General features: G+C 49.5%; 1 protein-coding gene across 5 annotated transcripts in view; it reads left to right on the forward strand.

Annotated features, from left to right (window-relative positions):
- LOC132835030 (A disintegrin and metalloproteinase with thrombospondin motifs 14) overlaps window positions 1-15731 on the forward strand; it is a 207828-nt gene that overhangs the window by 63915 nt on the left and 128182 nt on the right. The window lies entirely within an intron of this gene.

Genomic DNA, 15731 nt, shown 5'->3' on the forward strand with positions numbered 1-15731 from the left:
GAACTTGCAGGTGATGATCTTCCATGTATCAACTGCCCTTATCCTTCTAGATAACAATTGTGGATTCGGAAGATGCTATCTAAGGAGCCTTGATGAATTTCTGCAGTCAATCTTGGAGATATTATAAGTGAGCTTCTTTGTCCTGGATGGTGTCAAGCTTTTTGTGTTGTTGGAGCTGCAAGTGGAGAATTTTCTATCACTCCTGACATACGCCAGAGTCTTAACTTCTTACAGTTGACATCAAAACTCATGGAGTGAAGGCTTGGTATTCACAGACAGCACATATGGTGGTAGAAAGATGTGTTGTAAAGATGACATGAAGTTGCAGTTGGATACAGAGCAGTTGAGAGGGTGGATAAAGGTCTGGAATATAAAACATAATAAGGGAAAATATTATTTACTTTGGCAGGGAGAATAAAGTGTTTTCTAAAATAGAGAAAAAAAACTGCAGAATTCTAACACGGGAAGAATTAGGTTTTCTGGTGCATGTGTCACAAAATGTCAGTATGCAGCTCGTAATCAAGAAGGCTAATAGGATGTCAGCCTTTACCATGAGAAGAATTGAAAAGTAAGTATGTTATGTTTGTTACACAGGGCATCGATGAGACCCTAACTTGAATATTCTGTATAATTTTAGTTTTCTGACTTCAGGAAAGATGTGAATGTGTTAGGGGCACTTCAGAGGATGTTTGCTAGATTGATATCTGAAATGAATAGGTTTAAAGGGTTAAAGGCAGGATTGTCACTCAAGTTGATAGGGTTGCTAAGAAGGCGTATGGTATGTTTGCTTTCATTAACAGAGGGATTGAGTTTAAAAGCTGTGAAGGTGTTAGCACCTCCTATAAAGCCCTGGTTACACCACATTGGAATATTGTTTTTGATTCTGATCACCTCATTATTGGAAGGATGTTGAAGCTTTAGAGAAGGTGCGGAAGAATGTTACCAGAATGTTGCCGGGACTGGAGGGCATGTCTCATGAAAAAAGGTTGAGGGAGCTAGGGCTTTTTCATTGATGCGAAAAAGGATGCGAGATGACTTGGTTGAGGAGTACACTGAGGAGGGGCAGAGATAGTGGATGGAGACTTTTTCCCATGGCGGAAATAGCTATTACAAGGGAGCATCATGTAAAGGTGATTGGTGGAAGGTTTAGGGGAGATGTCGGAGGTCGGTTCTTTCCTATAGTAGGGTGACTAGAACTGGACACAATATTCCAAGTGTGGTCGCACCAGGGACTTGTAGAGGCTGCAGCAAAACCTCGCGGCTCTTAAATTCGATCCCCCTGTTAATGAAAGCCAAAACAACATGTGCTTTCTTAACCCTATCCACTTGGGTGGCATTTTTGAGGGATCTATGTACTTGCACACCCAGATCCCTCTGTTCCTCCACACTGCCAAGAATCCTGTCTTTAATCCTATATTCAGCATTTGAGTTCAACCTTCCAAAATGCATCACTTCGCATTTCTTTTCAAGGCAGATGTGTAGAATCTTCTCTTGGAGTGTTGCTGGACTTAAAACTATGCCTCAGAAGGCGAAGATGGGGATAATTGATTATTCTTAATATAGAACTAGATAGATTCTTGTTGGGGGGGTGGGGTGGGAAACAGGGTCTATTGGAAGTAAATTGGACTGTGGAGTTGGAAAAATAAGCAGATCAGCCATAATTTTATTGGAACCATGGAGCAAGCTTGAGGGGTCAAATGATCTACGTCTGCTCCTATTTTGCATGTTTACATAATAAATGTGTAATGATATTCAAAGAAGTTTTGAGACATGAAGTTGAAATTTGGTTACCCAGCAGCCCGTTGCTCACAAATTTACATGTCTGAGGTGCACAAGTGTTCTTAAAGGAGGTAGTTAAATCAGACAGATTATCAAGTGGAAACAGTTATTTAGAATTTCAGGAAATGCTTGATGCTTACATTAGGCCTGCACCAATTCATTCAATTAATGCTAACTTTGCAAGCTTAACTTATAATTTCTATGACAAGAAAAATTAAAGATAATAATGTGGAAAAAGCTCTATCTGTGGCTGGGGAGGATCTATTTTGGGTGAAGCAGCGTGAGCTGAGTATATTCTTGCCACTTTGACCCACAGAGTTTTGCCTTTTGACGTATAGTAGACAATATTTTCCATTGAAGTAGCACAAGGCTTGGAGAGCTAGCACTGAGTGGGGCCTGGAGCAGCCCATGCTGGAAGAGCATAGACTGAAGTGGCAGGTTCTTTCGTGGCAGAAGTTACCCCTGGAGGGTAATAATGAATGGTGGTCCACCTTTTGCTGTCACAAGACATCTATTTGGTGCTGCATATTTTGGTTTTAATTTTTTGCTGAAAATATAATCTTATGAAGTGCAGTGAGGGAATTGGGATATCTAGGACATGAATGAACATAATGACTGTGTATCTGAAGCAATTGGATGAAGGATTGAGGAACAACCAGGAATAGCAGAAAAAGAAATGTAAATTAGGATGCCACATCATGTATAGAAAGAGAAATTAAAAAAACAGGAAAAATGATTCCAAAACCAATTAATGCCATAAGGCATGATGCTTTACTTGGAACAGCTAATTTTCAGTGCCACTGGCAATAATGATGTTGTGTAGAGTAATTACGGTTAGTGTCTTCCTGTGATGAGTCTAGTTCGTATGTACTGTCCAAATACCGCAACTTCACGCTGTTCAGTACAGTTCTGAAGCTGATGGTGGAAAACACAATATGGAGAGCTGGGCTTTTGTTTACATTCCTGTCTGCTTTCATGACTGACATACTTGTTTCGTTTGTGTAGCTGAATGATTTAAGCCTGTACACCCTTTAAACTTTTTTTGCACGGACACGCATGTGCAGTGATTAAAGGACTGACCTCTGCATGGTTTCCACAGGAACTTCCAAGTTGCAGCAGAACTTAGCAGTATTTGTGGGCCATCTCTATTAAGTGACACATAAGGTGGGGAGAGGATGTCGTGTTAGCCATTAAAACCTGTATGAATGCCTTGGATATCCCCAAGGAAATATTAGCCCCACATTGTTTCCTTCTCCGGTACGACTGCATCACTTGCTGGAGATGTTGACTCATTATTTGTGTTTGGCTCTCCACCCTTACAATTTTATCATCTCTCCACTGTTTTAGCTAAGGTTGGATGAATTAGAATGCGGCTGGACTCTTGATCAGCTTAATATAGAACTTCATTATGAAGTGTGTGAAGGAACATGACCTGATTGTGGGGATTAATCATTTCTGCAAATTAAAATCTCTAAAATGGCGGGTTTCATTCATTGGTGTAGATGGGAAGTGGATCGTATGTCTCTTCCTTTTTAATAGTCATCTATGAGAAAGAGAAAGTTCACACTGACAAGAGGTAAAATTAGTTCAGCTCTTATTAGTTTTTTGATTAAGAAATTGACTTTAACTGGATTGATCTGTGAAGATTTGATTTTATGAGAGATGAATTCTGTCAGCTGTACAAAACAGGAAGATGGTGACCTGATCATTTAGGAATGGATTTGCATTACATCATCTCATCCTGTTGAGGTCTTTTTGTCCATATAAATATGCAATTGTTTTGATAAAAGAAAGCTCCATGCAGCTGTTGAGTGGGCACCATGATATACTGCAGTTTAACAAAACCGTTCAGATGCAGGCTTGAGCTATGCAAAACCTATTTCAGTAACTGCTTTCAAGCTGTCTCAATTCTTCTTTCACTGAAGGTCCCACCAGTTCCTGACACCTTAATCAGATTATTGCAGAAATCCTTCAAGTCAGATTTTGGAGCAAGTTTGTTTCCATCTGTAACAGTTACCATTTGGCCCCAAAGACAGCCTTATTACCATACCATATTAATTACTACCCGAGGAGGTAGAAATTGCAGCAGAGGTTTAATTAAGTCATGGGAGAAAAATACACGATAATGAAATCTTAGTTCAAAGTATTGAGTGAGTGTTAGTTTAATTGATAGCTCTTTACAACAGGCTGAATGGATCTCACTAATTTCAAATTAATTCTGATCTTGTTGTTGTGCACCTCAGTGTGTAGCCATAACCTTGTATGCCTTGCTCTGTGTAAACACCTGATGATAGGTATGCCCCTATCTGCTACACTATGCTCTGCTTGTTGCTGCTCACACAACAAAACTTCACTGTACTTGGGTAATATGTGAAACAATAAATCAAATCAAATCAAATATGCTTTTTAGGGAATGAAATCTGCCATCCTTACCTGGTCTGGCCTACATGTGACTCCAATGTATAACAACATGATTGACTCTTATCTGCCTTTGAGACGGTTTGGGTTGGGCATTCAATACTGGTCTAGTCAGAACATGCTCACATTCCATCTACCAATATTAAATAAAAATCCTTCATTGCACATCACTTTTTTACGTTACTTGTGGTTAACTTTAGTTTCTGTTTAGAATCTCACATCCAGATTGGTCAAAATTTCAACATTAGTTGTATAAAATGAGTAGGTTGTATAAATATAATTCACAATTTACAATGTTACTATTGAAACTTAACGGTTCAGAAAAGATTTCCAAGGATATTGCCAAGATTGGAGGGTTTAAGCAACAGGGAGAGGCTGAATAGACTGGGGCTGTTTTCTCTGGAATGTCAGAGGCTGAGGGGTGATCTTATAGAGGTTTATAAAGTCATGAGGGGCATGGAATAGAGTCTTTTCCCTGGGGTGGGGTGAGTCCAAAACTAGAGGGAAATAGTTTAAGATGAGATGGGAAAAGTTTTGGACCTAAGGGGCAACTTTTTCATGCAGTGGGTGTGTATGTAAGGTATGAGCTGCCAGAGGAAGTGGTGGAGGCTGGTACAATTACAACATTTAAAAGGCATCTGAATGGGTACATAAATAGGAAGGGTTTAGAGGGATATGGACCAAATGCTGGCAAATGGAACTAGATTTATTTGGGATATGTGCTCGGCATGGATGAGTTGGATTGAAGGATCTGTTTCCATACTTTATATCTTCTAACTCTGGCATATAAAGCTAGATTTTAAATCCATTGTCCCTTACCATCAATCCCTCTCCTTCCCAAGTTGTTTTCTTGTGTCGGTGGGATATTGCTCAAGGATAACCATACTACATTTTCTGATAGGTGGCCATGTCTTAAGACAGCTAGATCAACCTGTGTCAAGTGCTCAGCTGGAGGAATAAATGTCATGGGGCATTGCAACAGTTCTTGAATGTGATCATGCACAGACACTATCAGCATCACTAAGTTTAAAACAGTGTTTTTCCCAAACAGCTTAGTAATTTCCTCTTTCTTTGTTCATTGCATCAAGTTGCTACTTCCAGTGAGAATCTGTGCAGAGACTTAAATTAAAATACCCCCAGGATCATAAATTAGCCTCAAATTGAAAAGTGATTGTCCTGCAATGCTGAGTCCGCCCATCCAATCAGGACATCCTATGCCATGGCTGCATTACCCATGATTTTTCAAAATTCCTCAGACTAGAACACATCCAGTGGACTGGAGGTTTGCAAATGTAACACTTATTCAAGATAGGAAGGAAAGAGAAACTGGGAGCACCAGGCCAGTTGATCTGATATTGGTAATCAGGGAATGCATGAATCTATTATGAAGGCTGTTTTAACATTGCACGTCAAGGAAATCTTGTCATATTGGATTTATTAATATTTCTACAAGAATGTAAGTAGGGTAGACAAAGTAGATGTAATACACTTGGAACATCAAAAATTATTCAGATAAGCTCTCCCATAAAAGGTTAACGTGCAAGCCAGGAATAGGGGTGATACATTAACATGGATTGCAATCTGGTTAAGGGACAAGAAGCAGAGAGCAGAGACAAACTCATTTTCAAAGTGGCAACCTGTAACACACTATGTTGCATTGATCAGTTCTTGGGCCTTAGCTATTTATGACCTGTATTAGTGACTTTGATGATAGGACAACAGGTAACATATCCAAGGTTATTGATGACACAAAGCTGTTAGCGTGGATGAAATTATCTCAGTCCAAGCTCAGAGTGTGGTTCGACAATCGGTAACTTTATTGAAGTATGTAACGCCGGCGGCGACCAACTGAGGTTTGAATCTCGATCGTTCTAACGTTTCCCGTGCAACGTTACAAGTTATATACTTCATGAGTCAGGATGTAGGAGATTGGGTATGAATGAGTGTGAATGGTGGTACTCATGGCTGGAGTATGTGTGAATGTCAAGCTTCCTGCCGTCCTCGGAGAGTTGGCAGCATACACAAAAGGTGTGCTGTTTATCTTTATGTGAATGGGTCCGGGTGCTATCTGCTTGTCTGTCCGTGAGGGCTGGAGGCTAGCACCCCCCTTTGTTACTTCCAAAGTGTCTGTTAGGTTCATCCTTTTGTGTAGGACTGTTTTGCATGATCAGGTTATGGGTGTGTGTCAGTTGGGACCTTGAAGAGATTATAAGGTGGGTTTCGATCTGTGAGTCATGACCATTGTTTGGAGTCCTGACTAATGTCTGGTCTGGTGTGTATTTGGATCTGTCTTTGAGTCCCCTTCTCCCGATCACGTGGTCGGGCTGGCAGCTGCTGTCTTAAAATGAATACTGTTTGCTTTAAAATGGATACTGCTGGTTTTCCCGAATATGGGCCTTGCTCCACGGTAAACACGGGCGATTTATGCCCGCCTTCAGTCCCCCATTTCGGCAAGAGGTTGGCCACATCCCTAAGCCGACATCTTAGAAGCTGCTACCCCGCCCGGTACATTCCGCCGGCCGTCATGTTGCAGTCATGGGGCCTTTGGATAGTCCCGGGAGATGGTTACATTAGTTCGAGCCCTGTGAGCTCTTGGTGTCTAATTACTCGCCAGGAGTCTATGGTGTGGAGCATGGCCTTTCTGGCCTTTCGTTTTTTATGCTGGTGGCATGAGTGACATGCCACCAGGAGCCAGGCCAGAGCTAGCAGTAACTGTGCCCCCACGATGGCATGGGAGATGATTCTGACCCAGGGGTGTATGTTGACGTTTAGGCCCCAGTTCCAAACCCTCTGGGCCCATCCCTGGGTCTGCAGAGCTGTCTCTGCATCCTCCTCTAGGTCTTTGATATGGGCTTGTAATTGATGGTATAGTTTTACTGAATGTCCCACCCGGGTCCTAAGTTCTCGCAAGACCTCGGCCAAATGCGGGATGGGGGCTTGTTCGGGCTCCAGGTACTCCCTAAGGGTGCTCCTGAATTTGTTGGCGGCCTGTGTAGACTCGGGGTCCCGACGTCGGACCTCCGAGATATGGGCTTGTCCAATCGTCACTGGGCGCCTAGGGGTAAAGCAGAACTCGTGCTCGGGAATCGGGCATTGCAGTCCGGTGAACCAGAAAGACGTTTCAAGGGTAGAGATACTATATTGTCCCCTGCCACCATACCCCGCCCTAGTGAAGTGGGGGCCCGTGGGTTCGATCTCAAGGGTGCAGCCCTGCGTACGGTTGAACCCGCACTCCGCTGTTTCACTCCGCCGTAAGGGGTGGGGGCAGATTGTGATTGCCCCTCGCCATTTGCAGCCTGCAAGCGGCACCACGTACACAGCGCCGTCTCGGGAGATGGCTGTATTGTGTGCCAAAATTTATTTGAGAGAGGCGTTTTCCCGTATTACTCCAATGTTCTCGATGTGGAACAGGGGAAATGGCCCAGACCCCGGGGTGACCACTGGGATCAGGAGGACCATCCCGACTCCCGTTGCCTCACTGACCTCACAGTCGGGAATCACCGGGTATACCCGGGTCATTCTCTTCAGGGTCCGGCTATCAAGCGGCCCGGAGCGTCCTGCGAGTGAGGCTAGTTTGGTGCTATCGATTCCGTCGGGCACCTCCCCCCTTTGTATCCGATCCAGGTTGTGTCGGATCTGCGCTACCATCCACAGGCCATACGCAAGGCACAGCTGCCCCTCCTGAATGTGAGCTGTGTTCTCCCTTTCCCGATCAATGGTGTGGGCAAGTGTCTCCAGGATTGCAATGCCGTCGAGCTGAATGTGTGCTCCCTCTTCCCCCAGAAATGCCTGTTCTGCCTGGTGTGTGAGGGATCTTGCTAACAGGTCTCTCATCACCCCTTTTAGCTGTTCGACATTCTCGTTGAGGCCCTGGATATCTAGGGAGTTTAACACGGATGTTCCTGTGTTGAGCCCTGTGAGGCCGTCACTGATGTCCCGTCTGTGTCGTTGTGTGTTGTGTATGTCGGTTCGATAGTGGGTTGCCCCCATGGCATCTATAGCCCTCTCTATCACCTCTGTTCCCATCATGGTGTATAAGCTGCGTACCTGTGCTGTGCAATATTCCGGTACCCGGATGCCCGATATATTGACCAGCACGGGCATGACCTCGTGTCTGACGTTATCATAAAGGACTCCCCCCCCCCCCCCCCCCCCCCTCCCCCTCCCCCCATAGTACCAGTCCCCCTGCGGGCCCCGGCCTCAGAGAGGGGCACGGTAGTATCTCGGGAGTCGTGGTTGTTGGTGGTGTGGTGGGCGAGAAACACTAATATAGAGAAATCACAGGGGCATTGGTCGGCTCATAGCAACCGCAAACGGACAGATCCCGTATCGCGAACGCATCGAAGGCTGGGGCCGAGGCGAGGTCGTCTGGCATAACGCACATCGTTCTGAACATGCACACCCCCCAGGTCCATAGCCTCTGCATGTCGTAGGCAGGTTGGTCGTGGGTCGAGCTCCGATGTGCAGAGTAGGCAGATTGTCTGTCTGTATGTCCGGGAGGACCTCCAGCGAGGCGTTGAAAAATGTGTTGACCTCGTCAGGCTTATCCCCCGCAGGGATGCAGATGGCAATGGATGAGTTGAAGGCAACGCCATGGCGGTAGAAGTTGTCTGGAGCTCTGGAGGAAGATGGTATAAGTCCTATGGCGAAGAGGAGGATGTGGAGGGCGGTGCACCGGTGGGACATGATCTGTGGAAAAAAAGAGAAAGGGAGAGAGAGAGAGACACCCTCGTCAGGGTGTATGATTAGTAAACGTACATGTGTTCTGCAGCCCCCCCCTCCCCCACTCCCGGACCAGTCTACCACCGTTGCTGTAAGGGGAGAAAGTGTTAAAATCCCATCAGGCGTGTCGGGGGAGTGCGGGTGAGTGGGGCGATTCTCGGTCAGGGAACCAGGGAGGATAAGTTGGTGTGGCTGCCAGTCAGGTGGCTGGGCCGATGTTCCAACCACTCCACGCATTGGCCCCGCATGGTTAGGGCCGGGGACCGCAGTCTAAGTCTTTGTCGTCTGTCCAGTCGGGCCCTGGGGGAAAGGTTTAAGTTGGGACCAATGTTTCCACCTGCCCTTCCCCTTCATATCGATGCAGACGCAAGTGTGAGGATGATCTCGTGCGGCCCCAGCCACCAAGGGGCGAAGCCGGACCAGTCGGGGGGCGGCCCGGACCAGGACTTTGTCCCCAACGCCCGGGAGGGGTTGGGGAGGCAGTTGTTGCTGCTATTTCGTTAGGTCCCTGATGTCCTGTTGATCGCGGGCAGTCTGTCTGAGGGCCCACAGCTGCACGTCTAGCTGTCTGATGTAATGGGCCATCCTATCCCTAAGTGGGGCCATGTCCTCACCCCCTTCGATGACGGTCTCGGGTAGTCGCATGGCCCTGCCCGTCATGAGTTCGAAGGGAGTGAGGCCAGTGGAACGGCCCGGGGTGGCTCTGAGGCGCAGGGCAGGACGTCCACCCAGCCCTGACCGGTCTCGGCGATCGCCACTTTGAGGGTCCGGTTCGTGTGTTCGACCATGCCTGAACTCTGGGGGTGGAAGGGGACATGGAAGTGCAGCCTGATACCCAGGAGGCGGCAGGCCAGTTTCATCGCGTGTCCCGTGAAATGTGTTCCCTGGTCTGAGTCAATCTGGAGGGGGACCCCCCCATCGCGGAAAGACGTCGAATGCCAGGATTCTAGCCGCAGTAGCTGATGTGCAGTCCCATGTCGGGAAAGCCTCTACCCAGCGCGTGAAGTGGTCGACTATGACCAGGCAGTGCTACTTGCCGCGGGTAGCGGGCAAGGGTCCTGTGAAGTTGACCTGGAGGTTCTCCCTGGGCCCCTTGGGCCATGGTTGGTGGGCCATAGGAATGCGCAAGGGCCTCCCTGGGTTATGTTGGGCGCAGACAATGCACCGGCGGCAGTGCTTGGCCACGTCGCGGCCAAGTCCGGGCCACCACCAGTTGGTCTGCAGCCTCGCGAGGGTTCCCTCCCGGCCCACGTGGTCAGGCTCGTGATGTAGTTGTATCAGGGTTGTTCTGATGGCTGCGGGGGCCACTACCTTGCCGTCGCGGCACCATACTCCATCAGGGTCGGGGATTGCGCCCCTTGCCCTCCAGTCCTCCCTTTCGTCGGGCTGAGCGCCGTTCTGGACGTCCAGGATGTTAACGTCCCGGACTTCGTTCACAGGCGCAGCGTGTGGGGGGGGTAGAGGGGCACCTGCGGCGGCTTTGGTGGCCCGGTCGGCCCAATGGTTCCCTAACTGTTCGGTGGTGGTGGCCCGCTGGTGCACCTTGATTTTTACAACGGCCGCGAGCAGGGGAAGGCGCGCTGCTGCCACTAAGTCACGGACTGTGTTCTCGTGTTTTATCTGGCGGCTGCCGGCCGTGACGAAACCCCGGTGGCTCCATGCTGTCATGTAGTCATGGACTACCCCAAAAGCGTACTGGCTGTTGGTGAAAATATTCACCCGCTTGCCCGCCCCCATGCGGAGTGCTGCTGTGAGGGCGACCAGCTCCGCGACTTGGGCTGAGGTATCGGCGTCTAATGTCCCCTGTTCTCGGGTGGCCCCGGTGTCGTCGACCACTGCCCAACCCGTCCGGTGGGACCCCTCAACCAACCGGCGTGAGCCGTCAATGTATAGGACCAGGTCAGGGTCCGAGATAGTCCTATCGGCAATGTAGTCCTCCTCAGCCGAATCCATGACGGCCTGGCAGTGGTTGGGTTCCCCTACAGTTATAATCCCGTCCGCGGGGTTCGTTCCCCTGCCCTAACTATTCTAATGGATTGGTCCAGGGGGAGGAGGACTGCCTCCCAGGTTGTCCTACGGGCGTCAGAGACGGTTCGGAGGCGTCCTGTATTCAGGAGCTCCACTATAGTGTGTCCGGTGTGCAGGATGATCTGACTGGACATGGTGACCGGCTCGCGCACACGGACCACCCACGCGGCGCAGTCAAGTGCGGCCACGCAGCAGTGCATCCCCCTCGCAACCGGGGACTCCTTAGTAGAGTGGTACCCTAGGGGCTTCATGCGGTCCCCGGAGAGTTGGGTGACCACGGCGCTATAGAACCCCCTTCCAGGCTATAAAAGACATGAAAGGGCTTAGAGAGGTCGGGAAGGCGCAGGGCCGGGTCACTGAGGAGGTGGGTTTTTACCTTGGAGTAGGCATCGTCTTGCTCGGGGCCCCACTCCACCCTCTCTGCCCCAGGCCTACCCCCCTTTACCAGGCGCTGGTTGGGCTCAGCGATGGTGGCGAAATGCACTATGAAGGCGCGGCAGTAGTTGAAAAGGCCCATAACGCGGCGGATTCCCCTGACCGTGTCCGGCCGTGGTATGTCGGCAATGGCCGACTTACAATCGGGAGGCAGGGTCTTGCTGCCCTGGCTAATGTCGTGGCCCAGGTATCGGACTGTGGCCAGGCCGATCTGGGCCTTTGTGGGGCTGATTTTAAAACCTTGCCGGGCGAGGGTGCGCAGGACGGTGGTCAGGGCTCCCAGGTGGGCGTGCACGTCCGTGGACGCGATCAGGAGGTCGTCCACGTACTGTAAGAGAGTGCTAAAGAAAGGGGATAGGTCACATTCCTTGAGGGTCCGACTCATGACCCTGTGGAAAATGTTGGGGCTGTTGTGAAAGCCTTGTGGCAGCCGGGTCCGTGTGTATTGCCTGTCTCGCAGCGTGAAGGCAAACTTGTCCTGAGAGTCACGGTGCAATGGGATGGACCAGAAGCCGTTTGCCACGTCCAGGACCGTAAAGATCTGGTGGGAAGGCTCTAGGCCGTTAAAGATGGTGGACGAGCTGGCAACAATGGGGTGCTCTTTGGGTGTGACCTGGTTGAGTGCCGTATAATCGATGGTGAGCCGATAGCTCCCATCCGGCTTACGGACTGGCCATATGGGGGAGTTGGTGGTGGACACTGCGGGTTGCAAGACACCGCGGCTGGTGAGTTCGGCCACAATGGTCTCCGTGGCGCGCAGCGCCTCTGGTTTGATCGGGTACTGTCATTGCGGGGGGTGTACAGGGCTGAGTATCTGCTCGGGAGGGGAACGGACAAGGCCGCAGTCCTGCTTGCTCGTAGCCCAGACCACCGGGACCAACTGGCAGACTGTTCCGAAGGCGCCGTCCCCGGTCCAGTCCCGGGTGATAGGGACGCAGGGCGCGAATGCAGCGACCGATCTAGTGGGGACCCATCTACCTTCAAGGGCGCTCTTATGGGATTTGTGGGACGTTCATAGGAGGCGCTGGTGGAATGCGTCGACCACCGCTCCCAGTTCGCCCAGCAGGTCAATGCCCAGGATCGTCCTTTCCAAGTTCGGGCAAACCCAGAAGGGGACGGGGAGTAGAATGTCATCGATCTCCAGGCGGGTGGCCTCGCTACAGCGGGCCACAACCGAGCTTCCCCCCACCCCGTGATGGAAATGGAGTGATGGGTGGAGGGAAGGTCGAGGTCGGTGAGGGAGACTGACGCCCCCGTATCTATCAAAATGTTGCATCGGTGGCCCCCAAGCGCTGCAGAAACCCAGATACGGGGGTCGGCTCCCTCGGTGGGGGCCGATGCTACTCAGTCCTTACGCCGGGCGAGTAGCTGTAAGAGCTCGAGCAGCTGCCCGCAACTGAGCTGATCCCAGTCGGGGGCGGAAGGCTTCGGGCTAGGGCTGCGGGGTTTGTGGGTTCTTTGCGGCCGTGGGTCGCTGTTAGTTCCCTGCTCGGGGGGGGTCCCTGTTCACTGGGGCGCGAGGGGCGCCGACGGTGGGCATGGCATGGTGGGGAACGGCCCCGGTGTTGACCCCGGGGAGTGCGCAGTGGGCGTAATGGAAAGAGGACTTGAAAATAACAAAACTACCAGTGTAGGAGCGCAAGAGATGTAACTGGCACTAACTTATTCACCTCCCAGTCGGGGAGCCCACTCCCTGAAATCGGACCCTAGCCCCCAGGTCGACGGAGGCAGGTGTGGGTTAGGTACAAACGGGACGCGTGTCTATATCCGATCGCGCCACCCGGGTTATTATGAGTCTCACTGTCACCGCCTAACGCCCAATGACCATGCGTGCCCCGCGAACACCAGGCGTGAACCAGGGCCCGTGTGCAAGGGGGGAAACGGCGTGAGCGCAGACCACTAAAAAACAAAAATGAAATAAAAAGGGCGAGGCGCGGGCCTGTACCAGGGCACGCAACCTAAAAAAAAACCCTGTGAGTCTTTCTCTCACCGTCTGAAGTTCAGCGGCCGTGTGTACCCGCCGGCACCGGGCTTGAACCAGGGGCCCATGTGCATGGGGGGGGGCGTGAACTCGGACCTCTCCGCGCTAATCCCACAGAGGCCACCACCCAGGACTGCGGAGGCAATGGGCGAAAGCTTGGCCCACAGGCTCCGCTCGACGGGCTGGTTTGGAGGACTTCCCGTCTTGTCGCGCGCGTAGGCCTTCCAGACCCTACCACGGACTCAAGGAATGGTGCCAAAATAAAAAAAAACCGGGCTCAACTTACAATGGGATCCCCTAAATTCCCACCTCAGAGATTATCCAGGAAGGCTTTGTTTGTCAGTGTTTTACACAGGGGGTCAATCTGTCAGGGTCTCATACCTAAAGTCGTTGGTCCAGGGAAATTCAGTCCATCAGTCACTAGAACACGTCAACAATAAATGACAGTAAACGAAAATCAAAACAGTCTCATGCACACCTTTACCAGTGCTTCGCGACCCCAATCGCCCACCCGCGAAGGATCACTCACACAGGCGCGCACACACACTTTTAAAGAGTACTCTGTCGTTACCTGACAGTCGGACCCACTCTGTTCACAGGTTCGGATAACGGCTGGCAGTGAAGTCCCTTGCGGGGCACTGGGAGACTTTTACACGAGAAGTAAAAGAGTAAAGATACTCACCCAGTGCCGTCGCAGGGATCCAGCAGCCGTCGTTATCCCGGACGAGCCCCCAATTGTTAGCGCGGATGAATTGATCTCAGTCCGAGCTCAGAGTGCGGTTCGAGAATCGGAAACTTTATTGAAGTATGTAACGCTGGCGGAGACCATCCGAGGTTTGAATCTCGATTGCTCTAATGTTTCCCGTGCGATGTTACAAGTTATATACTTCATGAGTCAGGATGTAGGAGATTGGGTATGAATGAGTGTGAATGGTGGTACTCATGGCTGGAGTATGTGTGAATGTCAAGCTTCCTGCCGTCCTCGGAGAGTCGGCAGCACATACAAAAGGTGTGCTGTTTATCTTTATGTGAATGGGTCCGGGTGCTATCTGCTTGTCTGTCCGTGAGGGCTGGAGGCTAGCACCCCCCTTTGTTACTTCCAAAGTATCTTTTAGGTTCATCCTTTTGTGTAGGACTGTTTTGCATGATCAGGTTATGGGTGTGTGTCAGTTGGGACCTTGAAGAGATTATAAGGTGGGTTTCGATCTGTGAGTCATGACCATTGTTTGGAGTCCTGACTAATGTCTGGTCTGGTGTGTATTTGGATCTGTCTTTGGGTCCCCTTCTCCCGATCACGTGGTCGGGCTGGCAGCTGCTGTCTTAAAATGAATACTGTTTGCTTTAAAATGGATACTGCTGACTTAAAATGGATACTGCTGGTTTTCCCGATGTGGGCCTTGCTCCACGGTAAACACTGGGCGGTTTATGCCCGCCTTCAAAGCCGAGAAGGAATATAATCTGAGTAGAGCACAAATATAATGTAAAGAGATATAGACAGATAATGTACAATGAATGGAATGTGATATTATTCAGTGATGAAAAGGTATGAAACTTTTACATGGCAGTGTTCAGAGAGACTTGTGTGCATTTGTACAAGGAATGCATAAGTTAGCATGAAGATTCAGTATGCGTTTAGGAAAGTATATGACACATCAGCTTTTTTGGAAGGGGTCAGAGTGGAAGAACAAGGAATACTTAATATAATTGTAAAGGGTTCTTTGAGACCAGACCTGGAGGATTGTGTGCACACATGGCTTCTACATCTCAGGAAGCATGTAATTGACTTCGAGGTGGTACATCAAAATTTTACCAGATTAGTTCTTGCTGTGTGGAAGTTATCCTAAAATGAAAGGCTGAGTTATGAGAATCTATATTCACTGGAGTCTAGAAGAATGAGAGTTGATCTTAAATCATAAAAGATACAGAAGCGGGGACTCTAACATTACTTCCCCTGTCCAGTGAATCTAGAATATGAGGGGAAGAGACATTTCTTTACTTTCACATTTTACTTTTACTTCAACATTACTCTTTGAAATTGTCTGCTTGAGGAGGTTGCCGATGTTCCATCATCAAGTATATTCATGGCTGAAATGGATTTTGATCTTAAGGGGTCAAGTCCATAAGATCATAGACAGAACAGCAGAAGATAGGCCATTCAGCCCATTGAGTCTGCCTCCTCAGTACTACCTGTCCCTCTACCTATCTTTGTATCATCTGCAAACTTAGCCAGAATGCTCTCCGTTCCTTCATCTAGATTGTTAATGTATAAAGTCAAAAGTTGTGGTTGCAACACAGAGCTTTGCGGAACACTTGTGTGCTATCCTGAGAAAGACCCTTTATCCCCACTCCCTGCTTTCTTCCAGACACG

Source organism: Hemiscyllium ocellatum, chromosome 43 (assembly GCF_020745735.1).
Source record: "Hemiscyllium ocellatum isolate sHemOce1 chromosome 43, sHemOce1.pat.X.cur, whole genome shotgun sequence".
Classification (NCBI taxonomy): Eukaryota; Metazoa; Chordata; class Chondrichthyes; order Orectolobiformes; family Hemiscylliidae; genus Hemiscyllium; species Hemiscyllium ocellatum.